General features: G+C 46.7%; 1 protein-coding gene across 2 annotated transcripts in view; it reads left to right on the top strand.

The window, feature by feature from the left end:
- LLGL2 (LLGL scribble cell polarity complex component 2) overlaps window positions 1-13,961 on the top strand; it is a 69,054-nt gene that overhangs the window by 661 nt on the left and 54,432 nt on the right. The gene's annotated exons all lie outside the window — the stretch shown is intronic.

Genomic DNA, 13,961 nt, shown 5'->3' with positions numbered 1-13,961 from the left:
GAGCAGTCCTGGTTCACGCTGGCTCTGAGACCTACCCCCGCAGCGGTTCTGCAGATCACCTCCCCTTAGTGACTAATCAGGTAGTCGATACAAATTGTAGCGACATGGGCAGTTGAAGGCAGGGCAGGGAGAGGAAAGCCTCCTGCCCCTTCCATGTCCCCCACCGGGAGACAGGGTGGTATGCTGTGCACGTGCTCCCCACTTCCAGCTGAGGAGAGGGGAGCAGGTGGACATGTGCTTGACCTGGCCTCCTTTACATTCCCTTTACATACCACCAGCCTGGCCTCTCCAGCTCCAGAGCACCAGGGGAGGGAGGAAGTTGGCTTGGTGTGGCCTCTCCAGCCCCCAAGCACTGGGGCAGAGAGATGAGAATGGCTTGGCTAGCCTCTTCTGCCCCATCCCTCCCCTCCCCCCAGCACTAGGGGAGGGAGGAGAGTATGCAACTCTGCTGCCTCTCCAGCCCTGGAGCACCAGCAGGGCATGCTTAGTGGGCAGCAATACTCCACCCCCAGAGTGCCTATATTAGGCTTTTTAGGGACAGAGTGTGGGAGGGCTACGCCTTACATACCTGACTCCCATGTGTCTCAACTACACAATTAGCCAAATACCTGCTCCTTAACTTCCTTAGCCCCAATAAGCCAGGCACACCGAAAGGGCTAGGTTCACTTGCATCATCTGCACAAGGAAACGCCTTGTTGCATGTTTTAGAGGTGTCCTCTGGCCTGCCAACCAACAGCGGAAGCAGATCCCAGAGGCCTGGGGTTTTACCCCATTGAATACCTTACCTCTGCTCTCCCCTCCCCCATAGTGTCAATCTGGATTGTTACAGCCAGCCAGCCTCAAACACAGAGAATAATACTTGGGCTTCTGAGGCAGGCAGGCAAGATCCAAATGAAATAGTCGCATATATTGTCAAGATTAAGACCAGCTGTAAGAATATGGAGTCTGAGAGTAGGCATAGCTGCCAGATCAGGATGAAGCTTAAACTGTTCATGCATTGTTTCAGTGAAAACCTGAATACTTTGAAGTCTGAGCACATTCTGCAGTTCTCTTGTATCTTAGCACCATTGGTGCTATAATCTAGCCAGAGATGTGAGAGTGAATTAGGCAAATAATTATTTTTGTTGCTGCATTTCTCCATGACAACAGGGTGCCCAAGTGGCACCCCTAGGTTGTCCCCATCTCTCTCTCTGTGTGTGTTTCACTGCCATGCTGGAGTGAAGAGCTTGTCTATACTGCAATTAGATAACATTCATGGCTGGCCCCTGTCAGACTTGGATTTGGGCTAAGGGGCTGTTTAATGGCTGTGTAGACATTTGGCCAGACAAACCCTCCCACCTCACATTTGGCCAGACAAACCCTCCCACCTCACAAAGTGGTAGAACCTAAGTCTCTGCACTGCTGTTAGCCCCTATCCTGAGTCACCTGGCATAAGCTAGTTGTAGGTTTTTAACTGCAGTGTGTATATACCCTAGGCCAGTCAGTGTTGGGCAACCAAGAATAGTGAGTGAGTGGCCCTCCTTCATTCAGGCAATTTGTGGCACTCCAAAAGTGCTGGGAGGGAGGGAGTGGGCAGAGCAGAAACTGTGTCGCTCTGGTGCCCCGGTGCACGAGAGGTGGGGCAGATGGGAGCCTTGGGTCTATGAACTGCAGATTGCTCACCACTGTCCTAGGCTTTGTCTACGCTACAAAGGTTTTAGCAATACTGCCATATTGACACAACTGTGTTACTATTTGGGCAGTGTAGCTGCTGTTCATCTGCTCTTGCCAACAAAATATTTCCTCCTGACCATCCCCCACGAGCTATTCATGCTGGCACTTGCCATGACAAAACTTTTGTCTTTCGTGGGGGGGGGGGGGGAGGGGTTTGTCAGTTGCCAGTGTAGGTATAGACCTAGATTCCTAGCTTCTTCCTGCAGCCTCGTGGTCCTGGAGGTGGAGTCCTGCAATGCATAATATCTTGTGGCTGGCCCCACCTTGCCACAGCCTGTGATCTTGGGGTAGATTATGTCACTGCTGCCTGTGGTAGAAATGCTCTCAGAATTGACACCCTAGGTGGTTGCTTATTCAACCTATGTCTGAAGCGCTCTCTGGATAGTGTTTAAGGCAGGATGCTTTTCAGAGTACTGGACTACCAACATCTTCTGTTAAGAGATGTTTTAGATTTTTGACCCCAACAAGCTTAATTTACTGCATTTCATCTTCAATAGATATGTAAGAATGACTGCAAGCTTGTCTCCCTGTGGAGTTTCTCCCTTGCATCAGTGTGAAACCTCTCTGCTTTTCTGTCTAGCTTCCCTAGTTTAATTTTTGATGGATTACAGAATGATTCATGGGTAATATTTCCCTGATGCATAAATATTAATACAGGTGGGGTCTCCCTGGTCCAGCTCTGTTGAGACCTGACTGGTCCCAGACAAGGGAGTTTTCTTGACCAGGGGAGGGTGGAGAGGGGTTCCAGCCTCTCCATTGAGCTCCTCTCCCCAGCTACCTGGCTCCAATGCCCTCGGACTGCTGGCTGTGGCAGCCCCATGAGCTCCAGCGGTGTCCCTGCGGGCATTTGCAACCCCAATAGCTGTGGGCTCTGCAGCCCTCCCCGTTTCCTGGCCCCACAGACTCTAGGGTCCCACTGTGAGCTCTGCCACTCTCCCTCCCCCACAAGCTCTGGTGCCCCTGCTGACTTCCCAGCTTGGCTGACTGCGGGATCTGGTACCCTGTGGGCTCCGCAGCCCTGCTGGCCAGCCACAAGCAATCCCTGTTCTGGGACTCTCTAGTTCAGCAACATCCTTCTGGACCATTGATGTTGCCGGACCAGAGTCCCGGACCACAGAGGTTCAACCTGTATTAGTTTTGCTCATGGGATTAGATCCAGTATAGCCATCTGTTCACTTAGTTTTTTCCTTCCAGGGACTGATGTTCTGAAGTGTCATTGCTGGCATTCATTCTGTTTTGTAAGTCTTTACCCTTGTTACCTAAGATCTGCACTGTGAATAAATAAAAATGGTAAATAACTACCCCTTCTTTATCCTTTGGGGTGCTTGGTTAGTGTGCGTGTGTTTAATCCCTGCTTATAAAGGCTGAGTATGGAATGTGTTCAATTAATTTTTTTCCTAACTTGCAGTAAGGTTTGTGACAGCTTTTGGAATGCATTTGATGTGCTGTACGGCAGGTGCCCTCCGTCAGCCATTTGGTAGTACAACGGGAATCTATATTCCCGAGTTCTGTGCCACTGACTTCGTGTGTGAGATGGAACAAGAGTCACATAACCACTCTGCTTCCTGTTGCCCATCTGAACGGGGATAATATTTCACTTGTGTGATGTGGCTTACACCTGGTCTGTACATAAAACTTACATCAGTGCCACTACTAAGGATGTGAAGGACCAGTCAATTAGTCAATAAGCAAATACTTATCAGATAGTCGACTAGTTTCTTCTCCCCCTCTCCCCCATGCTTCTGTAAGGGGGGGGAGAGGAAGGGACCCTGGGCTCCACGCGGCACTGCTGCTTTGAAATGGCCACCTGCAGCTTGAGGCCAGCTGAGGTGTCCCCAGGCTGCACACTCATTGGATCAGCTGGGGACTCCCCCACTGACCCTGGGCTGCATGCGGTGCTACCACTTTGAAATGTTGCAGGGAGCCCAGCGTCAGGCTCCCTGTGGCATTTCAAAGAAGCAGTGCCATGTGGACCCTGGGATCAGTGGGGAGTTCCCAGCTGATCCCAGGTTCCACATGGCGCTTTCGCCTCTAGGGCAGTTGCTACACTTCAAAGGCAGAATTGCTCTATCGGCTAATTGAATAGCTGATGCATTTTACATCAACTATGATTAGTCAATTAATCGATATTTAACATCCTTAGCCAGTACATGGCTTGGCAATGTGAAAAATCCACCCGAGCACCATAGCTATGCTGAGCTAGCCCCTTGTGTAGACACAGCTAGCTCAAGGGAAGAAAGCTTCCATCAACTGTGCTACCGTGAAGTGGAATTCTTGTAGTGACAGGAAAAATTCTTTCAGTTGCTTAGTGTAGTCTGTGTCTGTATTATGGAGTTACAGCAGACAGTGCTGTAGCATTGTAGTGTAGACATGGCCATAATGTTTGTAAAGCAGTTAACCATAAAGTGTGCTTCAGAGACTATTAATGTAACTAGCGTAGAGCCCTTAAACTAAATGTCTTAAATTCTATTTCTGAAGTAGATAACAGTACAAAGAGCTTTGTGTCATAGGCGTGTGGGGTGTGATAAAGGGGGAGAATTGGAGTGCAATAACTGAAATCACTTGAATTGTAACCCAGCTACTTCATTGACAATCTTACCCTCTGAAGGTGTCAGCTGTGTTTTTGAAAGTAAATTGAAAGAACGTGACAGATTTTTTTTTTCAATCATGGTAAACCTCATTTTACGAGGAATAATGCCTTTTTTAAAGTACTTTTTCAAAAAAAAAGCACTATTGAATGCAAACTGTGCTTTTCAAAAGAGCATCTAGACTTCCGAAAAAACTGCTTGTAGTCTAGATGCTGTCTTTCAAAAGGGTTTTTTTTTTTTTTTTGAAAGAGGCTTGTTGTCTAGAGACATAGCCTGAGTGACCAACTGAGAATGCTTCTGTCAATGGGAATGCTATGGATGACCGAGCCCAGATGAGGCTAGGTGCCAGAGACAGGATATTTCGTAAAGTGCCTTGGGCTGTCTAACTTCTTGCTTCTGGAGATCAGGATGAACACAGCTGACCTTTCACTCTCCAATGACATCTTTATGGAGGTCAGCTTTTCCTCTCCCTATAAAAGACTACAGATGGTGTTTCCCACCTTCCTACATCTTACGCATCATGGTTCCTAGAAACAATGTTGCCGAAGGGGAGTAAAGATGGGCTATATGTGCAGTAACTTTTTCCTTATCCTGTTCAGAGTGCCCGGGTATTATGGTATAGGCTTTCTAGACATACCTAGATTGAATTATGTACTATGTTCTAGCACTGATGTCACACTCCCACTCCCATCTCTGTATCCATTTTCTTCTTTTCTGCTCAGCATTTGAGGAAGTAAGTTGTAGCTCACCAGAGATTATACCTTAATAATAAAAATAATAATAATAAATGGCATTTGTTAGTCTTTAAGATGTCACCAGATTCCTTGTAAATATTCTGCAAAAACAAGATTCCTTCAGCTATGCTGTACACAGTATTATAGCCGTGTTGGTTCCAGGGTATTAGACAAGATGGGTGACACAACTTTTATTGGACCAACTTCTTTTGGTGCGAGAGATGCACTTTCCATGTTACGCAGAGCTCTTCAGGTTTGGGAATGACAGGTGGACCAGATTGTTTAGCATAAGTTAACACATTTCAAGGAACCATTCAAAGTGACATGGCTTATTAACATCTTTCCAGTCATAAGAGGGAAATGGGGAAGGAAAAAGGCTGAGGGGGGCATTAAATATGTTACAGATTTTTGTAATAGCCATAAATCCAGTGCCTGATCAGTCCATAGCTTTGGCTAAATACTAAAAATTATGAATGCAAGCTCTTGGGTTCATCTTTTGAAAGTGTTGTACAGGTTTTCATTGAGGATTATGAGATCAGGTGTAGTGTGATTGCTTTGTGGAAAGTGTTCATCCACAAGTGACTTGGTGTTTGTCTTTTATCATTTTCTGAGTTCATTTGAGAGCATGATTGGCTGGCTTCCTCCACGGTGGTTGTTGGGGCATTTTGTGAATTGGATGATGTATGTGACATGTCATAGGTATGTGAACAAATCCCAGATCTTAAAAGGTGCAGTTGATCATTGTAGAGTGGCTATATGTCCGGAGGGTTTTGCATATGGTGTTCTGGCAGGCTCTGGTGTTGCATTGAATTTGTGTGTGAAGAGCTTGGCTCTGATGAGATTGAGAAGTGTTTGAAGGTCAGAAGAGGGGATTCTTCAGGAAAGATTTTTCAGGATTTTGCCCATGTTGAATGTCATAATTGTTATCCTATATGGGTTCCAGGGCAAGATGTATGTACATGTGAGGATTTGAGTCACCAGCAAGTAGTTAGAATTTTCTTCTACATCTTTCCTTTTGATGCTGCTGTGGTAATAAGGTGCCTTTGTGCCTTTGTGATGTCGTCCTCAATAGACCCAGCATATATCTGGCCTAAAAATGTTGTTGCAACATGACTCTCCAGGTACTATACCTTCCTTCCTTGAGTCACCCATTTTTATTGGGAGAGCGTATCAAGAGCTCTGCTTCACATCCAATACATTTCTCTTCATAGTTTGCTTTTTCAGTGAAAAGGCTTTGTTGTGCTACTTCATTTTGAAACCTCATGTGTTACCACGATATGGAGGGTACCAAGGAATCTTAACACAAGATTTGGATAGAATTTCTTGTCTCATAATTATATGGCAGCTTTTAGTTGTTTTTAGCATTGTGCTGTGGTAGTGTATGAATTTGCATGATTACGTTGAGCACTTTTTCTTTTCTTTTTAAGATTGCCTGAACTCATTCTCTTAAGCTTCAAACCTAATGGAGTGTGGAGTTGGGGGGGGGGGGGAGCGGCGTGGGGAACAGACAGGCACTGCCTGCTGTTGCACTCTGGTTAGCGTTGGTGGGAGAATCTCTTGGATCCTTCGGCTGTTCTCCTTATTAGTGCAGTTAGTTCCTTACAAGTCACTTTTAGCATGTCGTTCAGTTTTTCTCTAAGCTCTTTACTTTCTGCAACTTTTCCTTTATTCAGACTTTCTGCTGTCTTTTAATACTGCAATAACTCACTTGGTAACCAGTTGTTGCTGTAGCAGAGTAGATAAAAACAGATTTTTTTAAAACTTAAATTGGATTTTATGTAAATTAAATGGAACCTCTATTTGAAATTATGGTAATGTATGTTAAGGCCTAAATTTATTCTAATCGATGATCCACTAGTTCTAAAATCTTGAAGGACATTATTTCTTGTGGCCATCAGTTCATTTCACTAATTAGAGGTGATGTTTCTGTTAATCAATTATTTTAAATGAAAAATATGTTTTGATAAACTTTTATGTATCCAGCACACTTAAAGCAGTTGTATGTATTTAAGCAACTTTGAAATGCTGTGAGGGTTCTGGCATTTTTAATTGGATTTGAAATCCCATCCAAGTAGAGCTTGACACGCAGCACAGATATTACAAAATCTAGTAAATGTAATAATCACTGTTTTCTAACATAATGTGAAAATTAAGAATCTGAATAAATGTAAATTAAGCTGTATTATTGCTTAAATAAATGGGTAGGGAGCTATTGTATCTTCCTGGTTTGCAATAAGAAGCACCATGTTTAGTGTAGCCAGGCTATATTTAGTTGCAGTTCCCCATGGTTTTTATGGTTATCAGTTAATGATTAATCAGCCATTCTTTAGGACAAGAAGTACAAGGAAAAAATGCAAAACACAATTAAAATCAATTATTTAAACCAAGGTTTCCTGCTCACTGATTTAATGCATTATTGAAATTGTTGATTTAAATAAATCCACCCTGAACTATAGAAGATAGTTGTGCCACTGATAACAATTTGAGTTTTAGAATACAGGCAGTCCCCGGGTTACGTACAAGATAGGGACTGTAGGTTTGTTCTTAAGTTGAATCTGTATGTAAGTCGGAACTGGCGTCCAGATTCAGCCACTGCTGAAACTGATCAGTTTCAACAGTGGCTGAATCTGGACGCCAGTTCTGACTTAAATACAGATTCAACTTAAGAACCCCAGGCATCCCCAAGTCAGCTGCTGCTGAAACTGATCCGCGGCTGATTCCAGGAAGCCTGGGGCAGGGGCTTCCTGTAGTCAGCCACTGGTCATTTTCAGCAGCTGCTGACTTGGGGACACCTGGGGCAGAGCAGCTGGGGTGCTGCTGGGTTGGTCCAGTGGCGCCCAGAGCGGCGCTACGGGACCAACCGGCAGCGTCCCAGCTGCTGTACCACAGGCGTCCGGAGCAAAGCGGCGGAACACGCGGGCAGCGGGACAGCCCAGACGCGCCGTGGCTATCCTGCTGCCCTCGGGCTCGGCGGCTTTGCTCTGCTCTGCTCCCCGTCCCCCAGGTCTGCAGACTGGGGGGGGGGGGAGCAGAGCGGAGCACGCGGCCAGCTGACAGCCCAGACGCGCGTTCCGCCGCTTTGCTTCCTCTCCCTGGTCTGCTGGAGACCAGGGAGAGGAAGTGCCCCGTTCGTAGCTGCGGATCCGACATAAGTCGGATCCGCGTAACTCGGGGACTGCCTGTATAGCTAAGGATTGTCTCAGCAAATTATATGGATCCTTTTTAATGTTGAAAAGGTATGCTTATGTTTAGTTACCATTTCCCACTTGGCCAACATTAGCAGACTTTATGATCTGTCCCTGGACTGTAGAACTCAATTGAGCACAGTAATCTTAGACAGTAGGAGGGTTGGGGGGAGAGGGAGTACTCAAGTGGCAGTGCCATTGGGTAGGGACTCCGTGCAGCGCTGCCCCATTGAAAAGCTGCCATGAGGGACTTCCTAGCTGACCCTGGGCTCCTTGTGGCAGTTCTGCGGAACCTAGAGTCAGCTGATCTTGGGTTCTATGCGGCATTTCAAAGAAGCAGCACTGCATAGAGCCCGGGATCAGCTGGGGACTCCCCAGCTGAGTCTGGGTTCCGCGTGGAGCCTGGTATCAGCAGGGGAGTCCTCCGTTGACCCCAGACTCCATGCAGGTGCTTGTGCTTTGAAATGCACAAGAGCCCCCACTGGGGGATTCAAACCTGGCATGCCACTTGCAGCTGGGGGCCAGTGGGAAGTCCAGCTGGCTCTAGGTGGGCGCCTCTGCTTTGAAATGCACAAGAAGCCCCACTGGGGCTCTTGTACATTTCACAGGAGGAATGTGGAAGTGCTTATCTACTAGTTGAGTAGTCGATGGAAATTCCATCGACTACTCGACTAGTAAATTAATGAATATTTCATATCCTTAGCACTGACCCACTGCAACCTGCTCCCTCTTGTCCTTTGACCTACAACCCTTGCCCTTCCTCAGGTCCAGCCCTCCCCCCTTAACCCATAGCCCCAACTCAGTCCCTTGCTCCCCAGTGCCTAACACCCTTTGACCCCACCTCATGCCCTGTGCCCTTGACTCTTTGACCTCTACAGCCCATGCCAACACCCTCTTGCCCCGTGACCCCACCATGCCCTCACCCCAGACTCCTTTGCCCCCACCTCACCCCTGCACTCCCAGGGCGAGGCAGCCCTCTCTAGCGAGCGTAGCCATTACTGTTGTGCTGGCAGGGGGCGCAGCCGTTGGCAGCATGTGCACTCCCTCCTCCTTTGTGCCCCTTCCCTCCCCAAGTTGGTCTCATGCCCCCATAGGTAAAGGTGTGTGTGTGTGTGTGGGGGGGAAGCACAGGGCCCCAGCAGGGCTGCCATCTTACCTGGGTAGGAGGGGGCGGGAGGGAAGTGCTTCCTGCTGCCACTTCGGCTGCTGGCACTATAACCGTCTGCTGTATGGTGATGAGCTGCCATGAACAGCCAACTTCAGCTCTGGCAGCCAGCGGTTCGCAGCCCAGCACCAATCCGTCGACTGGCAGTTGGGAACTGCTGTGCTAAATGGTCTTGATATGCCCTAGACTAGAGCATCTTTGAATAATTTGCCAAGCTTTGAACTTTTATCAAGGGGAGAAGTTGGAACCTGAACAAAGGCTATTTAGGAAGAGTGTCTCTCCCCCCCCCCCCCCCTACACTCTCCTTGTGTGCTCCATGCGGCATATGTGCCTGTTAATTTTTGGCATCTGAAAATCTGTGTTTGATGCTAATTGCAGTCAGAGTGTCTCTATTGAGTGGAAACAGGATCCTTTCACAGCTTGGACTCACCCTGCCACACTGTGTGAACAATGAAGAGTAATAGGCTTGTGGCTGAGTCTAATTGGATGCAGTGGAGGAGGGCATCTTATATTTGTCTGAGCATAGAGCCAGGGATACTAAAGGAGCTAGCTTTAAATACTCCATTATGAGCAAGGTGTCTGTCACATATTATGTTCCAGCTTGTTCACAGCCAAGATGGACTGGAATCTGGAGTATTGTTACTTGCAGGTGGACTAAATTCAGATTCCCTTCAGCTGAGACATCTTTTCTGGGTAAAGCCTGTAGTGCATGAGCATGTAGTTTCTGGTAAGAGGCCAATCTTGCATTTTCTCTTAGGCTTTAATGCCCTGTGGACAGCATCAACTGCTCAGAAAGCAGACACAGCTTTGGAAGGCTCCACTCTGGCTATTAGTGACCACAGCTACAACCACATGCTGTCCGCAGTCAGTGACATTTGTGCGTGTATTCTATAATTGCAGAGCAAAATGGGCTGCAGTTTTATGTAAGACACCAAAGAAGGGTATTTGCAAGAGAAATTGGGCTGGCAAAAAGGAAGTTGTGCACCTGACATGAGGATACAGAATGTGTGGAATCTTTTTTGGGGGCAAGTCATCTTTGATTGCAGTGGGAACAGTGTATCAGTATGCAGGGTGATGCATATTGTTGCTAGTTGCTATTAGATTCCTTGATGTCAGCTATTACTAAGGTTCCTTAACTGGTTTAACAGTTCAGTGTTGACTGGATTCTGAATGCTGCATCCCTTGACATATGCATGCATAAGCATCATGTGTTAGATGCAATGAATCCTTCCTATACTTTGATAGAGATGCAGCTGTGTTAGTCTGGTCTAGCTGAAACTAAAGACAGGACTATGCAGCACTTTAAAGACTAACAAGGTGGTTTATTAGGTGATGAGCTTTCGTGGTCCAGACCCACTTCCTCAGATCAGTTTGTGTAAGAAAATTGGCACGGCCGTATATACCAAAGTGATACAGTTAAAAAAAAAAGTGAACACACATAAAATTGACAAATCAGATTCAAGAACAGAGGAAGTGTGAGGGGGGGAAGGTTAGTGTCTGAGGTAATGACATTAGGGGTGATAATTGGGGAAGCTATCTTTGCAATGGGTGAGATAATTAGCATCTTTAAGACCCATACGTAAAGTGTCAAATTTAAGCATGAATGACCGTTCCGAGGCTTCTCTTTGAAGTCTGGAGTTAAAATCTCTTTGAAGCAATATGCACTTGTTTAAGGTCATTGAGAGAATGGTCAGTCTGGTTAAAATGGCAAGCAACAGTTTTCTCTGAGAGCCTGATGTCTGTTTTATGTGCATTGATTCTTTGGCGAAGTGTCTGAGAAGTTTGTCCAATATACATAGCGGACGGACACTTTAGACATATGATGGCATAAATTATATTTCTGGATGAACAGGAATATGTGTTCTTGATCTTGTAACTGGCATGGTTAGGTCCAATAATAGTGTCAGAGTGAATATGTGGACAAAGCTGGCACTGGGGTTTGTTGCAAAGGAAAGTTCCAGGGTTGATATTAGTGTGGTATGTCCTGTGGCTGTTGGTAAGAATCATCCTGAGGTTAGGTGGTTGTCTATAGGTGACTATGGGTCTGTCTCCCAGAGCCTCTTGGAGGGTAGTATCCTGTTCCAGTATAGGTTGTAGTTTGATAATGCATTGGATGGGTTTAAGTTGGGGGCTATAGGTGATGTCACGTGGTGTTCTGTTGTTTTTTCTTGGGCCTGTCTTGAAGTAGATTCGTCTGGCTCTTTCAATTTTGTTTTTATTTCTCCGGGTGGGTAACTTATAAGGGCTTGGTAGAGATCCTGAAGTTTCTGGTCTCTGTCAATGGGATTAGAGCAGATGCAATTGTATCTAAGGGCTTAGCTATAGGCGATGGATCATATGGTGTGTCCTGGATGGGAGCTGGAGGGCATGTAGGTAACCGTTTTCTGTAGAGAGTGGTGTCTAATTTACCATTGGTGATCTGTACTGTGGTGTCCAGGAAATGGATCTCTCATGTAGAATGGTCCAGGCTGAGATTGATGGTGGGGTGTAGGTGGTTAAAGTCTCTGTGGTATGCATCCAGTGTCTCTTGGCTATGGGTCCAGATCATAGATGTAATTGATGTAGAGAAAGAGTGAAGGGGACGGGATCTGAGGAAAAGTCAGCCATAAAGATGTTACCGTACTGTGGGGCCATGTGGGTACCCATGGCTGTCTCGCTGATCTAGAGGTATAAGTTGTCCCCAAATTGGAAATAATTGTGGGTGAGAACAAAGTTACATAGGTCTTCTACCAGATTGGCAGTGGTATCCTCTGGAATAGTGTTTCTAATTGCTTGTAATCAGTCTTCATGTGGGATGTTGGTGTAGAGAGCTTCTACATCCATGGTAGCAAGGATGGTGTTATGAGGGAGGTTACTGATGTTTTGTAGTTTTCTCAGGAAGTCAGTAGTATGTCAGATAGCTGGGAGTGTTATTTGTGTAGGGTTTGAGAAGAGTCTACATAGCTGGATAATCCAGTAGTGAGCGTGCCAATACTGGAGATGATGGGGTGTCCAGGATGTCCAGGTTTATGAATTTTTGGGAAGCAGAACAATTCTGGTCGGGGTTCAGAAGGTGTTTGTGTGGATTTGGTCCTGAATAGAGGTAGGGAGTTCTTAAAAGAAACTCCACTGTTTCCTTAGGTATTCTGAAGTGGGATCAGAGGGGAGAGGTTGGTAAAATGTAGTGTTGGAGAGTTTTCTAGTTGCCTCCTGGTCATAGTCGTAGTCGGACTTATTCATAATGACCACAGCACCCCCTTTGTCAGCTGGTTTTTATTATAATGTCCGGGTTGTTTTTGAGACTCCGGATAGCATAGTGTTCAGCGTGGCTGAGATTGTATGTCGCTTGTTGTTGTTTGTGAATGTCAGTCTGTGCATTGTTGCAGAAGCATTGTATATAGAAATCCAGATTGTAATTCCCCTCTTTTCTTTCCCTTGTTGCCTTTGTCTATATTAGGGAAGTTAAAATGAATTAAGTAATTGTGTAACACTGAAAATTTAGGTGTTGCATATGTGCACACAGGGAGCCACCTTTTAAGTGAGCTTTCCACACATATTGGCTTCTGCTTGCCACCCCTCATACTTCTGTCTCTGATACAGAGAACAGCAGTGCGGGGGAGAAGGGAAGAAAGGGGCCTCCCTGGGAGCCAGTGCATGTGGGGAGCTGTCTTTTTTTTAAGCTGACTACTACCAGTTGTGTGTTCTCTTCCCCCCCCCCCCCCTCCCTGTCAGCTCCCCCCACACCTGCCCTGCGCTTCTGTCTCTGATACAGAGAGAGTGGACAGCTGGGATCTTGCTGGCTGTCCATCCAGGTTAATAGCTGGCTTGTGCAGTCCCCCTCCCCTTCTCCACCCACCAGGTCTGGGGAACATGGCCAGGGCTGGCCTGTGTGGCCTTCCCCCTCCCTCTCCTCGCCCACCTGAGTCCCTGGCAAGAACCCAGCTGGCAAACTGTGCAGGCCTCTCATGACTTGGAGAAGTCGACAGACAGGATGTGTGGTTCCCTCCACCTGTCCCAGGTTGCCCCCAGGGAGAAACTGGCAGCCACCCCTGCCCTGAGCTGCCTCTTCTCCCAACCCCTGGCTCGGACTCCTGAGCCCCTTCTCACCCCCAACCCCAACTCCTCCACACCCCTGGCCTCCTGCCCTGACTCCTGCACCCCCCACACCTCCAGCCCCTGCCCTGAAGGACCTGGGCAATGCTGAGTAAGTCTTCTGGTTTACTATACTCTGTGCTGTCTTTTTGGCCAATGGAAATCTCCTTTCCCCATACTCGTAAAACCAGTTACTTTGAACTAGTTAATTGAAGTTTCTGTGTGAGTTTTCCTGGTTTCATGGGCCCAAGATATCCATTGCCAAGGACACACCCTTTTCCATTTTTACTCTCCCTATCTGGCTAAGGCAAAGTTACTGAATATGGGCGTGATACTTTCCTTGCATAGTACAGCAGATTGTCACTTCTATTGCTACTGCTCACTTCTAAGTGTATGTGCAATGTGCCTGAGCTGGCATGTGGCCATGATTCGTTGCCGAATTTGGTTCGCTGGTTGGATTGTGAACTTCCCTGACTTGGGCCACATATTGATGGGGAGTGTAATG

The sequence above is a fragment of the Pelodiscus sinensis genome, chromosome 20, assembly GCF_049634645.1.
Source record: "Pelodiscus sinensis isolate JC-2024 chromosome 20, ASM4963464v1, whole genome shotgun sequence".
In the NCBI taxonomy this organism is placed as follows: Eukaryota; Metazoa; Chordata; order Testudines; family Trionychidae; genus Pelodiscus; species Pelodiscus sinensis.
This window is presented reverse-complemented; position numbering and strand designations above follow the sequence as displayed.